A 14,576-nucleotide genomic window follows, 5' to 3' on the forward strand; every position below is an offset into this window, starting at 1 on the left:
TTTTGGCGTGCTCGGAGATTGTGCTTTCATCATCTCAGCTGCATGATTTGCGACAGGCTGATTACATGTGAGGAATGCCTGTTTGTTAGGGAATGTCCACATGTAATCAGGCTGTCCATTAGCCGCAAATCATGCAGCTACGGCGACAAAAATTACATCTCCCAAGCACATCCAAATACTCAGGAGGACACCTGAGCAACGATGCTACTCGCCCATCACTAGCAGAGACTGATCAGTCACTGGCAGTGGGCAGGGAGAAGCTGCTGAGGACCCTCCTCAGGCCCCTGGCGGCTTTTAATGATTTTTTTCTCTGGGCCAGCCGGTATGTATCAGCTGACTGGCTTTCTCTTATCGTTTTCGACTTCTCTAAATGTCACTTTCTTGTGAAGTTGTACTCCAGTCCCCTAGTGGAGTACATTTTTTTTCTATCATATTGAAAGCTAAAGGAATATCCAACTCTACAGTAGAAAAAAAGGCAAAAAAAAAAAAGTGTTTGAATTTCCTAATTTGGCACAAAAGCTGCAGAAAGTTTAGGTTTTTTGTTATAAATCATATGAATCGGGGTCATAGGGTGCCGCACCAAAACTATTTTATATTCACGTTAGAAACCTCACAACTCCTCATACACTAAGTGTTTGCTTCTGTGGAATAGCAAGGGTTAAACAAGAGCTGCACGAAAGCGCCCAGATTCATAAACCGCGGCTCTCGCCCTGTTCACACTGCAGCGCGGCCGAGCCGCAGCAGGAGCCACCCGGGGGCTGTGATCACATCGGGCCATACAGCAGCGGAGCCTGCGCAGCACTGGGCTGAGTCACCCGGCGGCAGGAGGCGGTAGTGCAGCTCAGCTCCGTGCAGCACCGCCCCCTCCCGGCCATCAGGTTCCAATCGCCGCACTCACAGCAGACGAGGATTTCCTCACACAATACCGCGGGCAGTGATGTGCGGCCTATGAGCGGAGGCTGCACGACTGCGGCCTATGAGCGGAGGCTGCACGACTGCGGCCTCATTGTACGCGGCCGGCGCTACACGCAGGGCTGCCTGTATACCCCTTCACACGCCGCTCCTCCTCCCCGGGGGAGCAGGCTGCACCGCAGACCGTTCTGTGAGGGGGAATTGCTGCCCTGAGGGCATTCTTCCGCCCCGGCGCTGTCACCGCCGCTCTGCCCGTCCGCCATTAGAACAATACCGGCAGCACCGGCACACCCGAGCACGACGGGCAGCCCGCCTCAGGGTGACAGAGTGCCGCCCGCCGGGCTCATCCCGCCTCCGCTCCCCTCAGAGCACAGCAGGCTGCGCCATTACCGGGCTCACAACATGGGGGCAAATACCACAGCCCCGCCGCCAGGTGGCGTAGGAGCGTCTCCACATGTGAGCGGGGTAACGGCGGCCGCAGACGGTACACGACCGTCACCCTCCTGTTCCGCTTCACCGGCGCTCTGCTCACTTACCGGTAGCGGAAGATGAGAACAGGCCCCCAACAGCAGAGAGCCTTCCCCCCGTCACCCAACTCTCCCCGTCCAGTCCCGGAGCATAAGGGGGAGGAGTCACGGAGTGGGGAAGGCGCGGCCTGAGCCAGCGAGAGTCCCCGCCTCCTTACCTGCTCCGATTGGATGAAGCCGTTCAGGAGGGCCGATCGGATTGGTAGAGACAGACGTCAGTCACTCAAATGTTTTCCCGCCTCCCTCTCGGCTAGTGTTTGGCTGAAGGGCGTGGCCTTGATCGACTTGATGAAGGCGAAGCACCGCCCATGCGTTGCAGCTAGTCTATGAATGTGGGGGGAGGGGAGAGACGAATGTGGTGACGGAGCAGCGATGAGCCTGTCGTAGCGGCAGCTGCACAGGAGGAGGGGCTTATTCTGGGGTGGGCGTGTCCCGGAGCTATGCTGCATGCTGCGCTGTGTGTGCGCAGAGAGGCTGCTCCGTTTCGCCACAGAACCTCGCACACCCTTTCAGTGCCGGCACGTAGCACTTCTGTTTTTTTTTTACGCTATTTACGTAGGTGAGAGAAGCGGGAACGGTCACTAGTTATTCACGGATGGAAAGGTTGATGTAAACATGGCGCCACGTTCTGGTGGCCTCCTACGTGTACACACCGTGGACGTGCGCTGCTCGGCGCCTGCAGTGGCGCCCAGGCTCTCCCCTCCCCCAGCCGCCACGCTTCGCCTCACAGCTCGGATACGCAGCGCGCTGCACTCCACAGCCCTCACTCCCCGGCTCCCTCCCCCACACGGATGACCCCGTGGTAGGCTGTCAGTGCGGCGCCTGCCACCATTTTGTCACTGGCACACGGAGACGTGACGGACGTGAAGTATGCAAATAAGCAGCGATGTGAGAGTCTGGGAGGCCGTCATTAGCCGGGTCTGGCGCGTATTTCTTGCCAGCACAGCATACACGCGTTAGAGGCTGAGGAGCCGTCGTGTATAACGCGCAGCTCCACAGAGCAGCCGCCCTGACGGGCAAAATGGCGGCTCCTCCTCAGACACACGGCTCCGTGCACTGTGACGATCTCTGGGAAATCGTGAGGAGAAAATGAGAGCGTTTACATCTGGATTGTGCAGACAACTGCTGAGACAGATCAGGCCTTCTGATCAGTGTATTCCCTGATGTCACAGTGTGCTGATGTTAGTGCAGGTTGCTGTAAAGCCTCTTTCACACATAATCCGGCACGATGCGGCAAAATTTTTCATAACCGGATCCGGTTTTGTCCCATAAGCTTTCATGGTCGCCGCATCGTGCCGGATGGTTATGCGTCGTGTCTGGTTGCTGCCGGACACGGCAAAACTTAGCCGTCCGGCATCTGCAAAAAACGTTCTCTGCAACGTTTTTTGCCAGCGCCGGACCGGCTTTTTCCACAGCGCATGCCCGGCACTCTGTGAATGTTAACCCCACAAGTGCCCGGCGAGAGAGAGATCTCTCTCTGTCACCCAGACACTTGTGAGAGATCTCTCTCGCTGGGCACTTGTGGGGTTAACACTCAGTGTCTGGGTGAGAGAGAGAGAGATCTCTCTGTGGGGTTAACCCCACAAGTGCCCGGCGAGAGAGAGAGATTCTCTCGCCTGGACACTTAAGTTAACCCCCCTCTCCTCCCCCCCCCTCTCCTCTCCCCCCCCCTCTCCTCTCCCCCCCCCTCTCCTCTCCCCCCCCTCTCCTCTCCCCCCCCTCTCCTCTCTCCCCCCCTCTCCTCTCCCCCCCTCTCCTCTCCCCCCTCCTCTCCCCCTCCTCTCCCCCCCCTCTCTCCCCTCCCCCCTCTCCTCTCCCCCCCTCCTCCCCCCTCCCCTCCCCCCTCCCCCCCTCCCCTCTCCCCCCCCTCCCCTCTCCCCCCCCTCCCCCCTCTCCCCCCCCTCCCCCCTCTCCCCTCTCCTCTCCCCCTCCCCCCTCCCCCCCCTCCCCTCTCCCCCCCCCCCCTAGGTTTATGCACCACAGCAAGCCTTTGAAGGATCCTACACCATGAGGTTCGAGGGACTCCAGAGGCACCAGCAGCTTTAAATATCTGTTTGCTGGTTTGTAATGGCTTTTTAGCAGCTGCTCTCTTAATCCGATGAACTTGCCTGGCAGAAACCTTCCTCATTCTGCCTTTATCAGCACAAACATGTCTGTGCTCACAATCAACCACAAATCTCTTAACAGTACGATGTTCACGTTTACATTTTTGGGAAATATCTAATGTTTTCATCTCTTGACCAAAGCATTGCACTATTTGATGCTTTTCAGCAGCAGAGAGGTCCTTTTTCTTTCCTAAATTCCTTGAAACCTGTGCCCTGCTTAATAATGTGGAACATCATTCTTAAATAGTTTTCCTTTAATTGGGCTCACCTGGTAAACTAATTATCACAGGAATTTGAGATTGATTTCAGTGATCCAAAGAGCCCTGATACACAATACCATCTATGAGTTTATTTGAAAAACAAAAAATTACATCTTTATGACACTTAAATCCAATTTGCATAATAATTTGGAACGCAGTGTAGGCACAGCCTCCCTGCCGCCCTCTGTGTTGTATTTCTTCTGTCTCCAGCCTGTCCAGGCTCTGCCTCCCTGCCTTCCCCTGTGTTGCATTCCCTCTGTCTCCAGCCTCTCCAGGCACAGCCTCCCTGCCGTCCTCAGTGTTGTATTTCTTCGGTCTCCAGCCTGTCCAGGCTCAGCCTTCCTGCCGTTCCCTGTATTACATTTCCTCCGGTCCTTGGCCCGTATCTAAGCCTACCGCCTCCCTAGTCCTCATTTGTCCGTCGAGCCATCCCTCTTGGTTCCGGCTGTCGCGCCTCCGTCCTCTGTGGTCCTGCCCCAAACGATCCCTGTATAGGGGTCGGTCTTCACCTGGCTTGCTCGGCCCAGGGGCTCCGGATCCGCAATCCAGAGGGTCCACTCTCTGACGTAGTTTGTACCTAAAAACGTCACAGTATCATCAGACCATGGACCCCTCCGGTGCCGCGGCTGCCACTCAGAAAGAACTGCTTTTCTTAAGAGAGAATCAGACCCGGATTATGTCCTTCATGAAATCCATGGACACCCAGCTCTCTGCCCTGTAAACCACTGACCCAGGGCATGCTCCTCTCTTAGCCAGCCTCCAGCAGGAGCTCGCGCAGTAGCGCGACGCTCAATCTCACATTTTGGGGTATATGGCATCCGTGGGTGATCGACTGCTTGCTCTGCAGTCCTCTGCGGCCGCTTCTACCCAAGCCCAGGACGCTGTCTCATCTCCACCTCCCCGCCTTGGAAAGCCGCCCAGGTATAGTGGGGACCCAAAGTTGTGTAGGGGTTTTTTAAACCAGTGCAGACTGCACTTTGAGCTTCTGCCCCAACAATATCCCACGGACCGTGCTAAGGTGGCCTTTATAGTGTCACATCTAGAGGGGGAGGCGCTGGCTTGGGTGAATCCGTTGTGGGAGAGGGATGACCCGGTGGTTACTAATATCCAGAGTTTTTTGGAAACATTTCGCAAGGTGTTTGATGAACCCGGGCGCCTTGCTTCCTCTACGGAGGCCCTTTTTAACCTTCGCCAGGGATCCCTTACGGTAGGGCAATACGCCATCCGCTTTCGGACCCTGTCCTCGGAGCTGGGGTGGAATAATGAAGCCCTTGTAGTTGCCTTTTGGAGAGGTCTTTCTAGTAAAATCAAGGACGAGCTTGCCGGGCGTGACACTCCAACCACCCTGGAAGATCTCATCTCTCTGGCTACTCGTATTGATCTGCGTTTTTTGGAACGTGCCAGAGAGCTAGGGAGAGAAGGCCCTTTACGTTATATCAAGCCCCCATTCCGCGCTCTGTTGCACCCTCTATTAACTCTGCTCCTGAGCCCATGCAGGTAGATCGCGTCAAGCTGTCCGAACAACGGCACAGGGAGAGGATGATGAATGGACGTTTGTATTGCGGTGGAGCCAACCACTTCGTACTCACCTGTCCTGAGAGACCGGGAAACGCATCCGCCTAGGCCAGGTAAGAGAGGGCCTCCTAGGTGATCAGACCTCCTCTCCTCCACTTACCCTTTCTGCTCTGCTTATTACAGGTCGGGGGCGTGGATCTGTGGAGGCGTATGTGGACTCGGGCGCAGCGGGCAACTTCATCCGCCAGGAAGAGGTTGACAAACTCCAGATTCCTGTGGTCATCCTGAGGAACCCGCGAGCAATCTCCTCCGTCGATGGCAAACCTCTGCCCGAACTCATCACCACGGTGACCACCGAAGTTGATCTACAAATTGGTGCACTTCACCTCGAGAAGATTGCCTTTTATGTCCTGCCTCAATTGTCCCACGCCGTTCTCTTAGGGTTACCCTGGCTCAGGCGGCATGAGCCAGTTGTCGACTGGCGCTCAGGGGAGATCTTGCGTTGGGGGCACGCTTGTCATGCACGCTGTTTGCGGACCCTTGTTCGCCCCCATTTCCGGCCTAGGTCAGCCGATCTCTCGGGTCTTCCTGTTCCATATCACGCGTACGCCGATGTCTTCTGCAAGAAGGAAGCAGATTCTCTGCCGCCGCATCGGGCCTACGACTGCCCTATCGACCTGATTCCCGGAGCTGTTCCGCCCAGAGGAAGAACGTATCCTCTTTCCCCAGCTGAGACCACGGCCATGACGGAATACATTCAAGAAAACCTGACCAAGGGGTTTATCCGGAAGTCCTCTTCTCCTGCAGGCGCGGGTTATTTCTTCGTCCGAAAGAAGGACGGATCACTGCGACCTTGCATAGATTACCAGGGTCTAAACAATATCACCGTTAAAACCGGTATCCTCTTCCGTTGATTTCTGAACTCTTTGACCGGCTGAGGGGCCCGGATGTTCACGAAGTTAGACCTGCGGGGAGCTTACAATCTGATCCGGATCCGCGCAGGGGATGAGTGGAAAACAGCCTTCAATACCCGTGACGGGCATTATGAATACTTAGTCATGCCGTTTGGTCTTTGCAACGCGCCAGCTGTATTTCAAGAATTCATTAACGAGGTGTTTCGGGATCTACTCTATTCCTGTGTTGTGGTGTATTTAGACGACATTCTCGTTTTCTCGCCCGATCTGTCCTCCCATCGCAAGAGCGTACGCTTTGTCTTGCATTGCCTTCGAGAGAATCGGCTCTACGCCAAGATTGAAAAATGCCTTTTTGAGCAGACGTCGTTGCCCTTCTTGGGATATATCATCACCGATTCCGGTCTGAAGATGGATCCTGAAAAACTCAGTGCGGTGCTCAAGTGGCCCCGTCCAGTGGGGGTAAAGGCCATCCAGCGGTTCCTTGGGTTCACAAACTATTACCGACAATTCGTGCCTCATTTTTCTGCAGTTACCAAACCCATCACGGCCTTGACCCGTAAAGGAACGAAGTCCAACAGCTGGTCCCCCGAAGCTGAAGACGCCTTCCTTGCTCTGAAACGTTCTTTTGCATCTGCACCCATCTTGCATCGGCCGGTTGCCAGCAGGCCCTTCGTCCTAGAAGTGGACGCTTCCTCCACCGCAGCTGGGGCGGTCCTGTCCCAGCAGGCCTCATCTGGACGTCTGGTACCTTGCGTTTTTTTCTCTAAAACCTTTTCGCCTGCGGAGTGCAATTACTCCATTGGAGACCGGGAATTACTTGCCATTAAGATGGCCTTGGCAGAGTGGCGATATTTACTCGAGGGGGCTGTACACCCTTTCACCATCCTCACGGACCACAAGAATCTGGCCTACCTGCAGTCCGCCCAAAGACTCAATGCCCGGCAAGCCAGATGGGCTCTGTATTTCTCCCATTTTGACTTTCAACTTCACTTCCGACCTGGCAATAGGAACATCAAAGCCGATGCACTTTCCAGGTCGTTACAGTCGCCAGAGAGGGATGAAGATCCATCCTATATTATCGAGCCTGCTAAGATGATCACCGTGGCTCCTGTGAATTTTTCCACTCCTCCGCCAGGTAAAACATTCGTCCCTCAAAGCAGACGTTCGGAGGTGCTACGCTGGGGGCATTCCTCCAAGGTTGCTGGGCACGTTGGGACTAAGAAGACCCTCTTGCTGCTTTCCCGGTACTACTGGTGGCCCGCTCTTCGCCAGGATGTGATGGACTATGTAGCCTCGTGCACAACCTGTGCCCAGAATAAGGTGGCTAGGGCTTTGCCCTCCGGACTCCTTCACCCATTACCAGTTCCAGAGGCTCCCTGGCAGCAAATTGCTATGGATTTCGTGACTGATCTACCCCGCTCAGCTGGATGTACCACCATCTTAGTCGTAGCAGATCGTTTTTCCAAGATGGCCCATTTCATTCCCTTACCGGGTCTGCCGTCCGCCCTGAGGTTGGCCAAGATCTTCATCCACCAGATCTTCAGGCTGCATGGTCTTCCTCAGCGGATCGTGTCGGATCGGGGGGTCCAGTTTACCTCTCACTTCTGGAGGGCTCTCTGCCGGCTTATGGGTACATCTCTCGACTTTTCCTCTGCATGCTATCCTCAGACCAACGGGCAAGTGGAGCGGATTAATCAGGCGTTAACTACCTTCTTACGTCACTTCTCCAACGCCCATCAGGACAATTGGGTCGCTCTCCTACCGTGGGCTGAATTTTCGCACAATAACCATCCCAGCGAATCTACCGCCAAGTCACCATTTTTTGTGGTAACCGGTTAGAATCCAGGTATTCCGCTACCCTTTTCCACATCTACGTGAGTGCCCGCAGCAGATTCGCTCGCCATGGAATTCTCGCAGATTTGGAGGGAGACCAGGGAAGCGCTCAAGAGTGCCAATACCCGAATCAAGAAACATGCGGACAAGAGACGGAAGGACGTGCCTCCGTACCATCCGGGTGACAAAGTCTGGCTTTCAACCAAACATATTCGTCTGAAAGTCCCCTCTTACAAATTGAGCCCTCGGTACATTGGACCCTTTGAAGTGATTGGACGCATTAATGAAGTGGCTTATAAGCTGAGGTTGCCTGCTTCGCTCCGGGTTCCCAACGCCTTCCATGTCTCGCCCTTGAAACCTGTAGTTCTGAATCGGTTCCAACCAGTTTCCACTGCCTCTCCCTCATCAACTGGCTCGGACGACGTCTTTGAAGTCAAAGACATCTTGGCTATGAAAAGAGTCAAGGGAAAAACTCTTTTTCTTATTGATTGGAGGGGTTTTGGCCCCGAGGAAAGGTCCTGGGAGCCTCGAGAAAACATCAATGCCCCCTGATCCTGAAAAAATTTTTGGCCTATCTCAGAAGGGGAGGACGTAAGGAGGAGGGTACTGTGACATCGGCGGCTGTACCCGCCGATGCCCCTTCAGCGGCGGCGCACGCCGCAGCGTCCTCTCACCGGCGCGCCCCCGTCCACGCGCGCGCCCGCTCGGCGTTCCTCTCCGCTGCGGCTCCAGGCACCCGCTCTCGGTCACGTGCACGCATCCTCCCGCTCTCTCCCTCCAGCGGTGGGCGCCGCTGAGGGGCAGGGCTAGGAGATGCATTTCCGGGTGCCAGGATACTTCAGGCGTCCTCGCTATGAGGAGGGCGCCTGATGATCGTGTAGTCTTCCTGCACCCTCTGGCCGCTACAGTACACCTGTAGTTCCTCCCGTCCCCTGTGTTGCATTCCCTCTGTCTCCAGCCTCTCTAGGCACAGCCTCCCTGCCGCCCTCTGTGTTGTATTTCTTCTGTCTCCAGCCTGTCCAGGCTCTGCCTCCCTGCATTCCCTCTGTCTCCAGCCTCTCCAGGCACAGCCTCCCTGCCGTCCTCAGTGTTGTATTTCTTCGGTCTCCAGCCTGTCCAGGCTCAGCCTTCCTGCCGTTCCCTGTATTACATTTCCTCTGTGTCCTCCGGTCCTTGGCCCGTATCTAAGCCCACCGCCTCCCTAGTCCTCATTTGTCCGTCGAGCCGTCCCTCTTGGTTCCGGCTGTCGCGCCTCCGTCCTCTGTGGTCCTGCCCCAAACGATCCCTGTATAGGGGTCGGTCTTCACCTGGCGTGCTCGGCCCAGGGGCTCCGGATCCGCGATCCAGAGGGTCCACTCTCTGACGTAGTTTGTACCTAAAAACGTCACACACAGCATGTGCGGAATGCATGGGGTGCGTCATGTACAAGATTTTTAAACGTTTTCGCGCCGAAAATCGCAGCAAAAACGCTTAAAAATCGCATTGTGGGCACACAGCCTAAAACAAACTTCCAGGAGAAGTTCGTGTTTGGCGTTTAGCACCATCCAGTACGAACCCAGAACTTTACAGATCGGGTTCAGTCATCTCTAGTCATGACCTTAGCAAGGTGTGTGCCTCTTGTAACCGTCGTTTTTGTTTTTACTTAGTAAATCAATAATGCACATGAAAATAAGCACCTTTGTAATAGATCAGATCTGAGAAATTTTCTCATAGCACTCTTAATCCACAAGTAAAATCATATTTTCCCATTGCAGAGATAGGAGGTGGTGATTGGTGCTCATAAAATTCGACACAGACATTCTGCTGCAAGTTCTCCTGAAAAGAAAGTTACAGTTCTCCATAGAATTTTATGAGCACCAATTGTCATCTATCTCAGTAATGGGAAAGTCTGTATTCACTGAAGATGGAGTTAACTTGTGAATTGCGAATGAAAGAAGTTGACTTATTTTTTTATAAGCTGTATTTCAAAGTTGCTTATTTTCATGTGTGCTACCAATTTCTGTGTAAAATCAGTTACTCTTAAACCACTTTCTGCCAAAGCCAGTTTTCACCTTCCTGACCAGGCCAAATTTTTCTTTTCTGACCAGTTTCTCTTTATTGGTAATAAATCTGGAACTCTTAAAGGGAATCTGTCACCTAATTTTTCGTATATAAGATGCGGCCACCGCAATCAGGGGCTTATCTGCAGCATTCTGTAATGCTGTAGATAAGCCCCCGATGTAACCTGGAAGATAAGAAAAACGAGTTGTGTTATACTCACCCAGGGGCTGTCCGTGTCCGATGGTTGTCGCGGTCATGTCCGGCGCCTCCCGTCTTCTAGCGATGACGTCCTCTTGTTTTGCTTCCCGTTGCGGCTCCAGCGCAGGCACACTGCTCTGTCCTGTTGAGGGCAGAGTAAAGTACTGCAGGCGCCGGGAAAAGGTCAGAGAGGTCCAGCGCTTGCGCACTGCAGTACTCTGCCGATGCTAATTGGACGTCGGTATCACGTGTCACAACAACCGCACACGAGACCAAAGTGAGTGAGGACACCACAGAAACGCCACCGACACGGGAGTTGAGTATAAGCTTTATTTTATCATTCAAACATTTTGATCAAGAAGGGGTTCTCCTAGTAGTGGACAATCCCTTAAACCCCTTTACGCCTAAGGGTGGTTTGCACGTTCATGACCGGGACAATTTTTACAATTTTGACCACTGTCCCTTTATGAGGTAATAACTCTGAAATGCTTCCATGGATCCCTGTGATTCTGACATTATTTTCTCGTGATATATTGTACTTCATGTTAGTGGTAAAATTTCTTTGATATGACTTGTGTTTATATGTGAAAAAAAAAAACGGAAATTTGGAGGAAATTTTAAACATTTCGCAATTTTCCAACTTTGAATTTTCATGCCCTTAAACCACGGTAATATGTCACTCAAAATACTTAATAAGTAACATTTCCCACATGTCTACTTTACATCAGCACAATTTTTGGAGCCCAAATTTTTTTTGTTAGGAAGTTATCAGAGTTCAAAGTTGACCAGCGATTTCTCATTTTTACAATACCATTTTTTTTAGGGACCACATCACATTTGAAGTCACTTTGAGGAGTCTATATGATAGAAAATACCCAAAAGTGACACCATTCTAAAAACTGCACCCCTCAAGGTGCTCAAAACCACATTCAAGAAGTTTATTATCCCTTCAGGTACTTCACAGGAATTTTTGGAATATTTAAAAAAAATGAACATTTTTCACAAAAAATTTACTTCAGATCCAATTTGTTTTATTTTACAAAGGGTAACAGGAGAAATCGGACCCCAAAAGTTGTTGTACAATTTGTCACGAGTACGCTGACACCCCATATATGCAGGTAAACCACTGTTTGGGCGCATGGCAGAGCTTGGAAGGGAAGGAGCGCCGTTTGACTTTTCAATGCAAAATTGGCTGGAATTGAGATCTGACGCCATGTCGCATTTGGAGAGCCCCTGATGTGCCTAAACAGTGGAAACCACCCACAAGTGACCCCATTTTGGAAAGTAGACCCCCTAAGAAACTTATCTAGATGTGTGGTGAGCAATTTGAACCCCCAATTGCTTCACAGACATTTATAACCTAGAGCCGTAAAAATAAAAAATCATATTTTTTTTCACAAAAATTATTTTTTCACCCGCCCCAATTTTTTATTTTCCCAAGAGTAACTGGAGAAATTGGACCCTAAAAGTTGTTGTGCAATTTGTCCTGAGTATGCTGATACCCCATATGTGGGGGTAAACCACTGTTGGGCGCATGGCAGAGCTCAGAAGGGAAGGAGCGCCGTTTGACTTTTCAATACAAAATTGGCTGGAATTGAGATCAGATGCCATGTCGCGTTTGGAGAGCCCCTGATGTGCCTAAACTGAAAAAAAAAACAATTCTAACTCCAACCGTAACCCCAACACACCCCTAATCCAAAACCTAACCCTAACCACAAACCTAACCCTTTTCCCAATCGTAATCCTAACTTTACCCCCAAACCTAACTTTAGTCCTAACCCTAATGGGAAAATGGAAATAAATACATTTTTTTATTTTATTATTTTTCCCGTAACTAAGGGGGTGATAAAGGGGGGTTTGATTTACTATTTATAGCAGGTTTTTAGAGCATGTTTATCTAGTCAACTTCCACACCCTAATGGGGGACAGGAAGTACAAGAGGTTAAAAGACCCTCCCACCTTATACTCGCCAGTGACTTTCCTGTCTCCCATGGGGCATGGAGAGGTTGCTATGTATGCTGTGGGGCCGGTGACTACAGCGTACCTGCTATTAGCCGGGCACCGGTGGTCGTGGGTTCGGCCCTCCGTACTGCTCCTATCACCCAGCGTTTGGCTTTGGGATCTTCCCGGCCCACCTGCGTCCCCACGTGGGGGTAAAGCGGGCCGGTGATCCCCGACCGGAGGCCTCTCTGAGCTGTCTGGTCTTTTCTCCTCCCTTTTGCGGTGTTCGGTGTCCCGGAAGTGACATCATCAATGGGCGCATATCACTTCCAGGCCTTGCGTTCCATGCTGGAGTGCATGGACTTCTGCCTCCTGCGGCCCCAGATTGCCGAACGGCTTGCTGAGCACGCTGAAGTATGCGGAAGCCTACTTCTGGACCCGGGGAGGAGGAGGGGAATGTTCAAGCGCGCTGAGGGCAGGGTTTATGACTATATAAACCTGCCTGAAGACACCTCCAGGTAAGACTGATTTCCTCAGTATGGATGGTGCTTCCTGCCCTGCGCCTGCAGAGCCCAGCGCTGCCCCTGCTCCTGTAAATCGGATGTGGTGTGTGTCCTAGGCTAGGGTCCTGAGCAGTCTATATGGTCCCTCTAAATACACTACTCTCCCTCTCTTTTTAGGGAGACAAGTCTGCCCATAAAACCCCTGCCAAAAAGCCTCCCAAATATGCCAACTGCAATAGGAAGCCCTTCGCTATGGGAGAAGATGCTTTGTTAAGCATGTCCGGACAAGGTGGTCAGAGCACAACAGCCCTCTCCCATCGAGGAAATCCATACCCTGGTTAAGCAGGAGGTTCAGTCCTCCTTAGCCGCCACCATCCATTCCACGGCCATCTCCCTAAAAAAACAAAATTGAGGCGGTAGACTCTGACTCCGAGTCCTCATCCTCTGAAAAATTGGAAGAATCTACATCCCCCAGAATTTTGGAGGCTAGATAATATTTTTTCTCTTCAGAGTATATAGAACTGGTGATCGCAGTATGTACTTCTATGGGGTTAGAGGAGGAGTCAGTTCCGCAGTCCATTCAGGACAAAATGTTTGGGAGCTTAAAAACAGATTGACTTTCCAGTGCATAAAAACATCCTGAATCTGATAGCTCAAGAATGGGAGATCCAGAAAAACGCCTTACCACCCCCTCAGAGTTGAAGTGTGAACAGGCCACTATGTATGGACAATTCAATTATATAAACAATAGGACTAAATATGTATATAAAAAATATAGTCTTTAATAAATCAGATTTAGGCAATCATAAAAATGTGCAAGAAAAAAGTGCCAAAGACATACCAAACATTAATACAGAATCATGGCATACATATATACAATAATTTATGAGATCTGTCAGATAAATAATATACAACGATATAGTACATTACATAATCTATCTCAGCATCACACACATATACACATAAATTGTGCATAGACTATAAACGGTGATATATATAAGCATAAGGGAATCAATCCACTACCATATATCACAAAAAGGTGATTCCACCCACCATTGGGTTATAAAAATTATATAAATCCATGTCAATAATGTGCCATAGTGATAAAATCACATAAAAAAGCCAGTGTATAACCGTTTAGTGATATTCAATGATATGTGAGCCGATATGTTACATACCCGTGGTATAATGACAGCCTCAAAAGGTAATGCCCGGCACTCCCCGACGCGCTTTTCGGAACTGGCGTCCTTCGTCAGGGGGGTGACATACTGCTTAATGCCCCAGTTTAAATAGGGAAGTACCAGGTGAACAATTGATGACCGGACGCCACTGGCGCATGCGCGGCAGGAACAACCCGGAAGTCCATGCACAGACCGGCGTCATGTGACCTGACGCGTCAGGGAAAACCCCGCGCGTCATACACATAAAGACGCCCACTGTCATGGCACCGGGAGCACATACCGCGCATGCGCACACGTCCGATCATGAAAATACCCGCAGTGATCACTCCGTAACCAAATATCTATACGGAGATACGCTCAATAATTTAAATACTAGTGTGAGTAGAGTGAAAATAGAAAAAAGTGCGATGAAAATAATATAATAATTAAAGGTGACACCAAAAGTAAAATATGTATAACAAATAAAATTTAATATAATAAGTGACAGTGCATAAAAAATAAGTAAAAAGAAATGTATATATTAGAAATTTATATAAAAATAAAAGTAAATACAAAAATAGATAATAAAAAAAGGGGAGGGGTGAATATAGTTACAGTGCATAATTATATCTATACCACCATAATGATCTATGCATTACAATATATCG

General features: G+C 51.0%; 1 protein-coding gene across 1 annotated transcript in view; it reads right to left on the reverse strand.

Annotated features, from left to right (window-relative positions):
• Window positions 1-1,603, reverse strand: part of ZMYM2 (zinc finger MYM-type containing 2) — a 116,600-nt gene extending 114,997 nt beyond the window's left edge. The window contains exon 1 of the mRNA XM_073583065.1: window positions 1,449-1,603. The gene's annotated coding sequence lies outside the window, so the exon portion shown is untranslated. The remainder of the gene's footprint in view (window positions 1-1,448) is intronic.
• Between the last annotated feature and the right edge of the window lie 12,973 nt (window positions 1,604-14,576).

This window comes from Dendrobates tinctorius, unplaced genomic scaffold (genome assembly GCF_039654945.1).
Source record: "Dendrobates tinctorius isolate UK_male_01 unplaced genomic scaffold, ASM3965494v1 ptg000075l, whole genome shotgun sequence".
In the NCBI taxonomy this organism is placed as follows: Eukaryota; Metazoa; Chordata; class Amphibia; order Anura; family Dendrobatidae; genus Dendrobates; species Dendrobates tinctorius.